Below are 8,613 nucleotides of genomic sequence, written 5' to 3'. Positions count from 1 at the left end.
CGATCCACTCATTGGTCTCGTTTCTCACTCGATTCTTTTTTCCAGAATTCTGCAAGGTCGGCTTGGTGTAGGGAATATTGGCGTAAGGCACTACCACTCCAGTGCAAGGTACGCTTACAGCCATAATAACCGTATACTACTGTGTCCTACATGTAATGTGCAAAGGTTGAGGGCACAATATAGACGAGAAGGCCACGGCATAATTATTACCGACATAGCGTCCCTGATTGTCGCCGCGGTGGCGAGATGTTAACTACCTCACCTGGTATACAGGAGGTCGTGGGTTCTATCCCGACCCCGACGGCTGTAGATGTGGAGTTTGCACGTCTCTCTCTCTCTCTCCCCGTGGTCGCGTGGATTTTTTCCGGACCTTCCATTCTTCCCCCCCCACCACATTTAGAAACATGAATTTAGAGTATTTGGCTGCTATACAATTCCACATCATGAGCCGTGGTTTTGAGCTATCATTTGTGGCCAGATCGCTTCTGAAAACGAGCTGTATAGTTCAGTGGGCCTTACCTGGTAAAACAAAATAAAAGTTTCACAGTTTAGTTCATTATGGGCAAGCAAACGCTCAGGGTAACCTTATTTGGGGATGACAAGCCTACTTTATATTATTAGAATTTATCACTCCATATTTCACGTTTTATTGCTGTGCGCGGCACACAAACACACCTCCGCGTAGAACACCATTAATTCCCGCACTGGCATATGCTATCTGCTCGGCAAGTACAAAGTAATGCGACGTTTGTCCTCAAACGGGCGCACGGAGAGGGTGGATGCAGGGGCAGTGTGTTGGACGGTGTCCCATGTGTGTGTGCGTGCGTGTCGACTCAGCCTCAAATGTGTACCTGGTGCAATGTGTAAACATCGCCACTAGGCAGTCAAAGGCGGTTTGGGCGTGGTGCTGGCCACCCACCCCCTCGTGTGCTGTGCTTACCTTCATAGGTGCTCGCTAACAGCACTTGCCCCAACAGTCTGTTAAGGGCTATACGGGGGATCTTTGTCTTTGTCTCGTGTACGTGTCGCTGTGGTGTTGGGAGCGGTAGTGCAGCGGTTATGAGCGCTGCGCGACGAACCCAACGACACGAGATCGAATTCCGCTCACGGCCAACACCAGTGACGATTATCTGAACTCGACCTGGGCCTCCCCTAGGTCGTCTCAGCCTCAAATGAGTACCTGGTGCGGTGTGTAAGCATCGCTGCTGGGGAGACAAAGGCGGCCGGACGTGGTGCTGGCCACTAAGGCCCTCGTGTACCGTTTCGGCCTACATAGGTGCTCGCGAACAGCCCTTGCCCCAACAGTCTGTGAAAGGTTATACGGGGGACATTTGTCTTTGTGTCAGTGGGCGTTCGTGCGTCTGCGCGTGCTGCACGTCGCTGGAGCGTTGTGGTGAGCTTACTCACTGCACTACGAATCCCAACATAGCCCCCCCAAAGTTCGATTCCAACAAGCTCGTATGCGAGCGATATCTGAACCGGTCCTGAGAATCATCCCCTAGGTCGACTCGGCCTTAAACGGGTAAACGTCGGTGCGGTGTGTAGACGTCGGCACTGGGGAGAGACAAAGGCGTTCGGGCGTGATGTTAAACACAACACCTTTCATAGGTGCTTGCTAAAAGTCTATCTTCGTATTTTATTTGCTGCGTCACGATAAGCACGTGCACACCTGGGTCTACCATGCGTGTATACGAAGCAGTGCAGTGTACTGTACTTCTATGCTCCCCACGTCAAACGTTCCCCGCCTTATCCTACCCGCACCGACCAGCGTGGTGAAGTATGGTCAAATAATCCCACCCCACCGCCCCCAGGACCACCACGCAGGCTTGACGAGTTAAGGTCCTCATCCAGCAGTGGATTGATTGACAGACGCAGTCGCCGCACGTTGCACCATTGCAAGAGAGCGCAGCTTGCGGAGCGCTCGAAGTGCGTGAGTGGCTGAGCGAGAGACGAGAGCGAGAGAGAGAGGGACACTGTGAAATCTATTGTGAAATCTTTAATTAAAAAGAGGGGGGGGGTTACATAAAGCAAAGCATTAAAAAACCAACAACAAAAAACGAAATGATGAACGAAGCAAAGTGCCGACTACACCGAGCATCTTCTTGCTTCCTCTGATCGTAAAAAGAAGAAGAGAGAGCGAGAGAGAGGGACAGAGAGCGAGAGAGAGAGGGGGACAGAGAGAGAGGGGGGAGCGAACCGGGTCTCACTGCACACCGCGCGTTCCTTCCCTGCGGACACCGGGAACGCGTGCGCAGTGTGCCGGGGTGCGAGGGAGCGTGGTTGGTGTTGGAGAGGGATACACACAGACACACACACAGACACACACACACAGACACACGCGTGGCGAGGGAGCGAGAGGGAGAGGCCGAGCAAGAGAGGAGGAGGGGAGGGGGGGAGGGAGGTGGCGACAGAGGAGAGAGGAAGAAGCGGAGCGGGAGCAGGGGACGGACGGAATCGAGACATCGGAGCCAAAGGAGCAAGCGGCAGCGCCGAGGAGGACTCGAGGAGGAGGGAGGGAGGAGGCGAAGTCAGAAGATCGGAGCTCTCATTGAAGGAAGAGGAGGAGGAGGTGGCGAGGTGTGACCGCTGGAGTCGCCCTCGAGTCACCCTTCGAGTCGAGGCTGCCTCGCTCGTCGCTCGCACGGCACCCGCCGGCGCGACTGCGTGAGCGGGCGAGCGAAGAGGGGTAGGAGGAAAAGGAGGAGGAGGATGGGGCGGAGGAGGGGGTAGAGGGAGAGAAGGAGTGGGAGTGTCACCGCTGTCCCGCAAGCACGGCTGGGAGAGGTGAAATTCAGGAGCAGCAGCAGCAGCACGGGAGAGAAAGGTGGCCGAGACGGAGCGAGCCGAGAGAGATGGGGGGCACGACGTGAATCCCCCCCCCCCCCACTGCCCCCTGTAACGTCTTCATCATCGGCTTCATCTCTGAGCCCGCTTAATTTAAATGTGGCATCATCATCATCAGCGGCAGGATCGTAATCATCATTCGCAGCAGGAGCAAGATAATGAGCAGCGGCTGGATCGTCATCATCCTTAGGAGCAGCGGCAGCAGCAGCAGCATCAGCAGCAGCAACAGTAGCTGCAGGATCATCGTCATCATTAGCAGCTGCAGCAGCAGCATCATCATCAGTAAATAGTCATAATCCATCAGCATCAGCAGCAATATCCATCATCATCATCACCAATTCATTATTTAAATCACAAGCGATACCGAAACGTCGCGACGCACAGTGTTTCCATCGCTCTGCTTGCAAGGAAGAAGACCTGGGATCTAACGAGGTGCACAGACGGGCCAGGAGGAGGGGAAGGAGGGCTGACGAGGAAGATTAAGGAATGAGGAGGAGGCGCGGGACCAGAGGTTGTTGACCACTCCGAATCATCTTCAGTCGGGAGTGTGCGATCACTCCTCTGGCTCCCTCGTCGTCTTTCACGGCCTCTTGACAAGGTGAGCAGACACACATCCACAGCGCGCCCACAGCACCTTGACCATGCTTTACCGCGACGATTTCACAATTTAGATGTCAAATGTGCATGTGTGTGTGTGTGTCGATTGTCGCTTGCAAGCACACGCGCGCGTATCACTTCATCCTTTGTTGAACCCCCCCTCCCCCCAGACGAGAAAGCTCGCCGATTGAGATCAGACGCTCTGCACACAACACGATCCACGTGAATGAATGTACAAAGGAAGGACTTGATCCATCGATAATTGATTCAGCGTTTGAATCAATCAGTCGGTTGTTCGGTTATCGCTGATGTTGAGATGCAATGTACTGTCATCTCCTCTATGATGGAGAGAGGACGATGATGATGATACGCGTTCTGCACGGATAGCTTCCAACTACAAGACAGCTTTTGTCTCTGTTGATGTAGTTATGGTCGCAGTTTTGCCGTCTTTTTACGTTGCGTGCCCTTGACTCTACGTTCATGAGAGACAGCACAAACAGAAAGACCCCGCGTGTGGGGCAAGTGCTGTTAGCGAGCACCGTTCAAGGCCGGAACGACACACGAGGAGGTGGGTGGTCAACTCGACTCCCGATCGCCTTTGTCTCCCTAGTAGTGATGTTTTTTTTAATGCTGAGTTGATCTAGGGGAGACCCAGGACCGGGTCAGACAACCCCCGTTATTGTTATTGGTCGTCAGCGGGAATCGAACTTGGAGTCGCCAGGTTCGTAGCGCAGTGTGCTTAACACTACCAACTACCGCTCCTAGCGTGTACACACAAAGACAAAGATCCCCCGTATAGCCTTGACAGATTGTTGGGGCAAGTGCTGTTCGCGAGTAGCCCGTATGAAGGCCAGTGCGGGACCCGATGGGGTGGGTTGCCAACAACACGCCCGGCTGCCTTTGTCTCCCCAGTGCCGATGTTTACATACCGCACTGGCTACTCGTTTGAGGCTGAGTCGACCTACGGGAGGCCCAGGACCGGTTCAAATAATCGTCACTGCTGTTGACCATGAATGGGAATCGAACTCGGATCGCCGGGTTCGTCGCACAGAGTAGCGCTAACCACTACACCACCGCTCCCCGCGTGTACACACACATACAAAGACAAAGATCCCCGTATAGCCTTAACAGATTGTTGGGGCAAGTGCTGTTAGCGAGCAGCTATGAAGGCTGGAATGGTACACGAGGGGGTGGGTGGCCAGCACCACGCCCGACCGCCTTTGTCTCCCCAGTGGCGACGTTAACACACCGCACCAGGTCCTCATTTAGGCTGAGTCGATCTAGGGGAGGCCCAGGACCGGTTCAGATAATCGTCACTGCTGTTGACCGTGAGCGGGAATCGAACTCGCGTCGCCAGGTTCGCAGCGCATCGCGCTAACCGCTACCCCACCGCTCCCCGCGCGTGTACACACACACGCACGCACAGACGCACGTACGGACGCATACGCGCTCAGACACACGCAAGAGACATGCGTGGAACACACGTGCGCGCCACAGGCATTGCCGCATGCGTGCACGCTGGGCAGTCGAGGGTCACAGAGGCACCTTTTCGCAAAGCGCTCTCCTGCGCTACCACCCTGGGCACGGAGAGCGCAAAACGACGTTGGTTGTTGCAGAGAGCGGCGTTCTTTTGCAATAACGCGGGGTGGTGGTGGTTGGTGGTTGGGGACGCCATCATCCAGCTGTAGATTGACCATGGATGATGATCGATTGGTAGTGCGTGAATGGGTCCGCATTTCAACTCGTTTTACAACAAGGGATGGAGGTGTAGCATATGCGCAAAGGCAGCGGAATATAATAGAGATATCACGCATATATATAGGTTAGATTGTGGGATGCAATGAGGTGGTGGGTAGGCTGCCTGGGCATGCAAAGAAGAGGGGCGATGTCCCTGCGTGATGATGATGATGTAGCGACGTCATACGACAGAAGACATTGCCACTTTCCTTCCTCCGCACCTTCGATTCGCACGGGTGGCTGCGTACGGTGCGAAAGAAGTTAAACATACGCACGTACATACAGAGAGAGAGAGAGACAGAGGAAGACAGTCATGGACAGAAACCAAAGTGATATTTATTTGGCTGCTCGGGTCTTCCTGCGACACCCCCAGCACTCTTACAAATTGACTTGGCTCAAGTTATCTCGCTCGCTCTCTGGTAACAGCAGGACGCGCCTCAACACGGCGTCTTGAGACTCAGCGAGGCTTCGTAATAATACAAACACCATATATAAACACATTCGTATTTTTTCGATAGTCACTCGTTTTTTTTTCATTTTTGGTCAATTCTAATCTTATTCTTGAGTGTGGCAGCAGCAGCAATGCGCTCAGGAGATGAATGCCAATTTAGTGCTGTGATCGACACGACGAGGGCGCTTCGGCCGCGAGATAGAGAGAGTTCGTGTCTTTTACCCTTCTATCTGGCAACAAAACTGACACCTTTTTTTACAAGGAGTCATGTTTGCATAGACCACAATACCTGCAGTCATAATGCAAACAAAAACATAACTTTGATAATGTGCACTGTCCTTGAAGTTGATTGGTCCACACCCGAGACAGCTTTCCTTAGAGCCTAGTCTCACATGGGTTGAACCAGATGACGCCAAAAGGCAAATGAGGTTCCAATGGTGAGAGTTCGTGTCGTTTCGCCGTTCCTCTTCCTCCACCGTCGAAGGAGCGCTCACCACAGTGGGTTTACTTTTCGGGGTCCCATCGCTTGGGTTTGCATGGTCACAATCGCACCTACTGTGGCTTGCGTTTAATTTACATCTGTGTGTATCTCCATGGATCTGTATGTATTTATATGGGTCTCTAAGTATCTCTTAGAGTCTGTGTGCATCTCCATGGGTCTGTATGTATTTGTACGGGTCTCTACCTATCTCTTAGAGTATCTGTGCATCTCCATGGATCTGTGTGTATTTGTATGGGTCTCTAAGTATCTCTTAGAGTCTGTGTGTATCGCTACGCGTCTCGATGCGTTTGGGACGTGCTCCATAGTTTAGGTTGCACGGCCACAATTGTTTTTTTTTTAAATCGATATCGATGTATCTTACCCAGCCGCACCGATCAAGTCCAGGGGCTCGCCGGTTCGAGATTTCATCACCTGGCTCGGCAGTGGAAGAAAAAAATCGTCACGTTTCTTAAGCCCCCACCCAACACCGATTTAATGTTAGTCGCCTATGGCGGGGAAAAGTGTGGGTAACTCACACCTCTTCCAAGACGTCTGGCCATCATGGAAGAATAGACCAAGGGGGGGAGGACAGGGGAGTGAAAGGCGGTGGTGTGCGACTCTCTGTAGCTCCCTCTGGTGGAGGAGACCCTTCGTCCAGCAGCGGAGTGAGCAAGCAATTGCGGCAAACATTTTTTACCTGTAAACGGTAAACTCCGTACATTCACATCGAGACTCGGGGGCGACGTTATTTCCCGCATTGCCACGAGCGATGCGGTGAGTTCATCGCGGGTCGCCAGGGCGCGCTGTTGTGTGACAGTGCGAGAGAGAGAATGGTGAGCGTCATTCGCGAACGCATCTTCCCCTCCTCCCATCTCTCGTTGCGACGGCTCATTATTTTGGTTTTATTTTGTGCCGAAAGTCCATTGATTTCCTTGCAAGTAATCTATTCAAATGGCGTGTGTGTGTACATACCCTGTGACATACAGCTTCAGCGGATCAATAACTCGATGAGATGCAATGAAGGAAAACATAGCCACGTTAATTTCGGGGCAGGTGGGTGGTGGTGGTGGTGGATTTTTTAATTCACTTTATACGTCCTTACTAAAATGTCAAGGTGTGCTCGAAAAACACGGAGAGTTCATTATCAGCTTATCATACAGATGAACGCTGCTGCTACGTCGGAAAGCCTTGCCCGAGTCGCATTACTTTTTTTTCACGAGGGTCCAACCAATTTATCGCGACACGTAATAATGGGCCCGAATCTTGCGAATGGCATCGCGGGATCTTTGGCGTCCACTCTGGAAACGAGGCGGTGTCGTCATCGTCGTTGTTGTTACACGCTTTTATTGAACTCACTCTGTCTGTTGTGGTTGTCGTTATCGTTGTATCCTCAAATCTTGTAACTCAATTTTAACCCACATACAAATATGGTATCGACTGCAAACTTGGTATATTTATGTCTTACTGATGACAATACTATATTCTTTCATAAAAAAAAATGTAAACAATCTTTTTTACATGTTATATTTCGGCTTGGGTCTAATTGTCCACAGTAAAGTGACGTTGCTGTAATTGACCACGGTTCGCTACCGTTATGGCAAGCTTCGGGGCCACTTCCTGGAGTCGTGGAGTTCTTCTATTTATTTAAAGCATGTTTAAATTTTTTTTTTAATATTACTTATTTTTCCGCGGGTGTCAAAGAGGGCGATCGCTGGATTGGAACAGTGAACCCCCGCAAACAAGTGACGGGCGATCTTGATTTAAAGCTTTCGTGACTGCAGGTATTCATATTATTGGTTCTTTCGGTAAAGTCACGTAGAAGGGAAACAATAAAATAATAAAAAGATAAAAAATATTTTTTATTATTTTATAGTTTCCCTTCTACGTGACTTTACCGAAAGAACCAATAACAAGCGACGGACGGTTGAGATGAAGACCGCTGGGCATCTGTGAAAAAGAGCTTGGCGGCTCATCGGATTTTCCTGGATAAATACAGATTATGATTTCGTCGTAGGGTTAGTAAAGGATTTCGGTAAAGTGGCCGGGTGGCTGATGGGTGAATGATACTAATCTGCCACAGCTGAGAACCTTGGTTTGATTTCGGGTTGCAGCTTCCTGCGATCAAACCGGGTTTTCAAGAGCGGGGGGTTGTTGACCTCAGCCCGGTGACCTCCACGCGCAAGTTGAACCGATGTTAAAATGACATTTTTCGCGCGTAATTTAGCAAACATTCTCGTTCTGATAAGTCAACACACACAGTTGGGCCGCCATGCTACGAACATTTCTCGACAGCAGGCCGCGTAGCAAAATGTGTCCCCGCTCCTCAAGCGTGTTGCTAAGGTTGTATTAGTATGGGGGTATTCAGAAGTAGTTCTGTGATATCTGCTTCCGCGAGGACATTCTCTAACACTGGGGTGGGGCTCTGAATTGAGGCGTCTCATGGCTCGACCCCAGTAGCTTACATTGGAATACAATTCCCAATAAAATATAATTTAGTTTTAAT

At 51.2% G+C, this 8,613-nt stretch overlaps 1 protein-coding gene across 1 annotated transcript in view; it reads left to right on the top strand.

Moving 5' to 3' along the window:
• The first annotated feature begins 2,216 nt into the window (after positions 1–2,216).
• LOC144946472 (glutamate receptor ionotropic, delta-2-like) overlaps positions 2,217–8,613 on the top strand; it is a 194,763-nt gene continuing 188,366 nt past the window's right edge. The window contains 1 exon segment of the mRNA XM_078875369.1: positions 2,217–3,442. The gene's annotated coding sequence lies outside the window, so the exon portion shown is untranslated.

This window comes from Lampetra fluviatilis, chromosome 41 (assembly GCF_964198595.1).
Source record: "Lampetra fluviatilis chromosome 41, kcLamFluv1.1, whole genome shotgun sequence".
Classification (NCBI taxonomy): domain Eukaryota; kingdom Metazoa; phylum Chordata; class Hyperoartia; order Petromyzontiformes; family Petromyzontidae; genus Lampetra; species Lampetra fluviatilis.
This window is presented reverse-complemented; position numbering and strand designations above follow the sequence as displayed.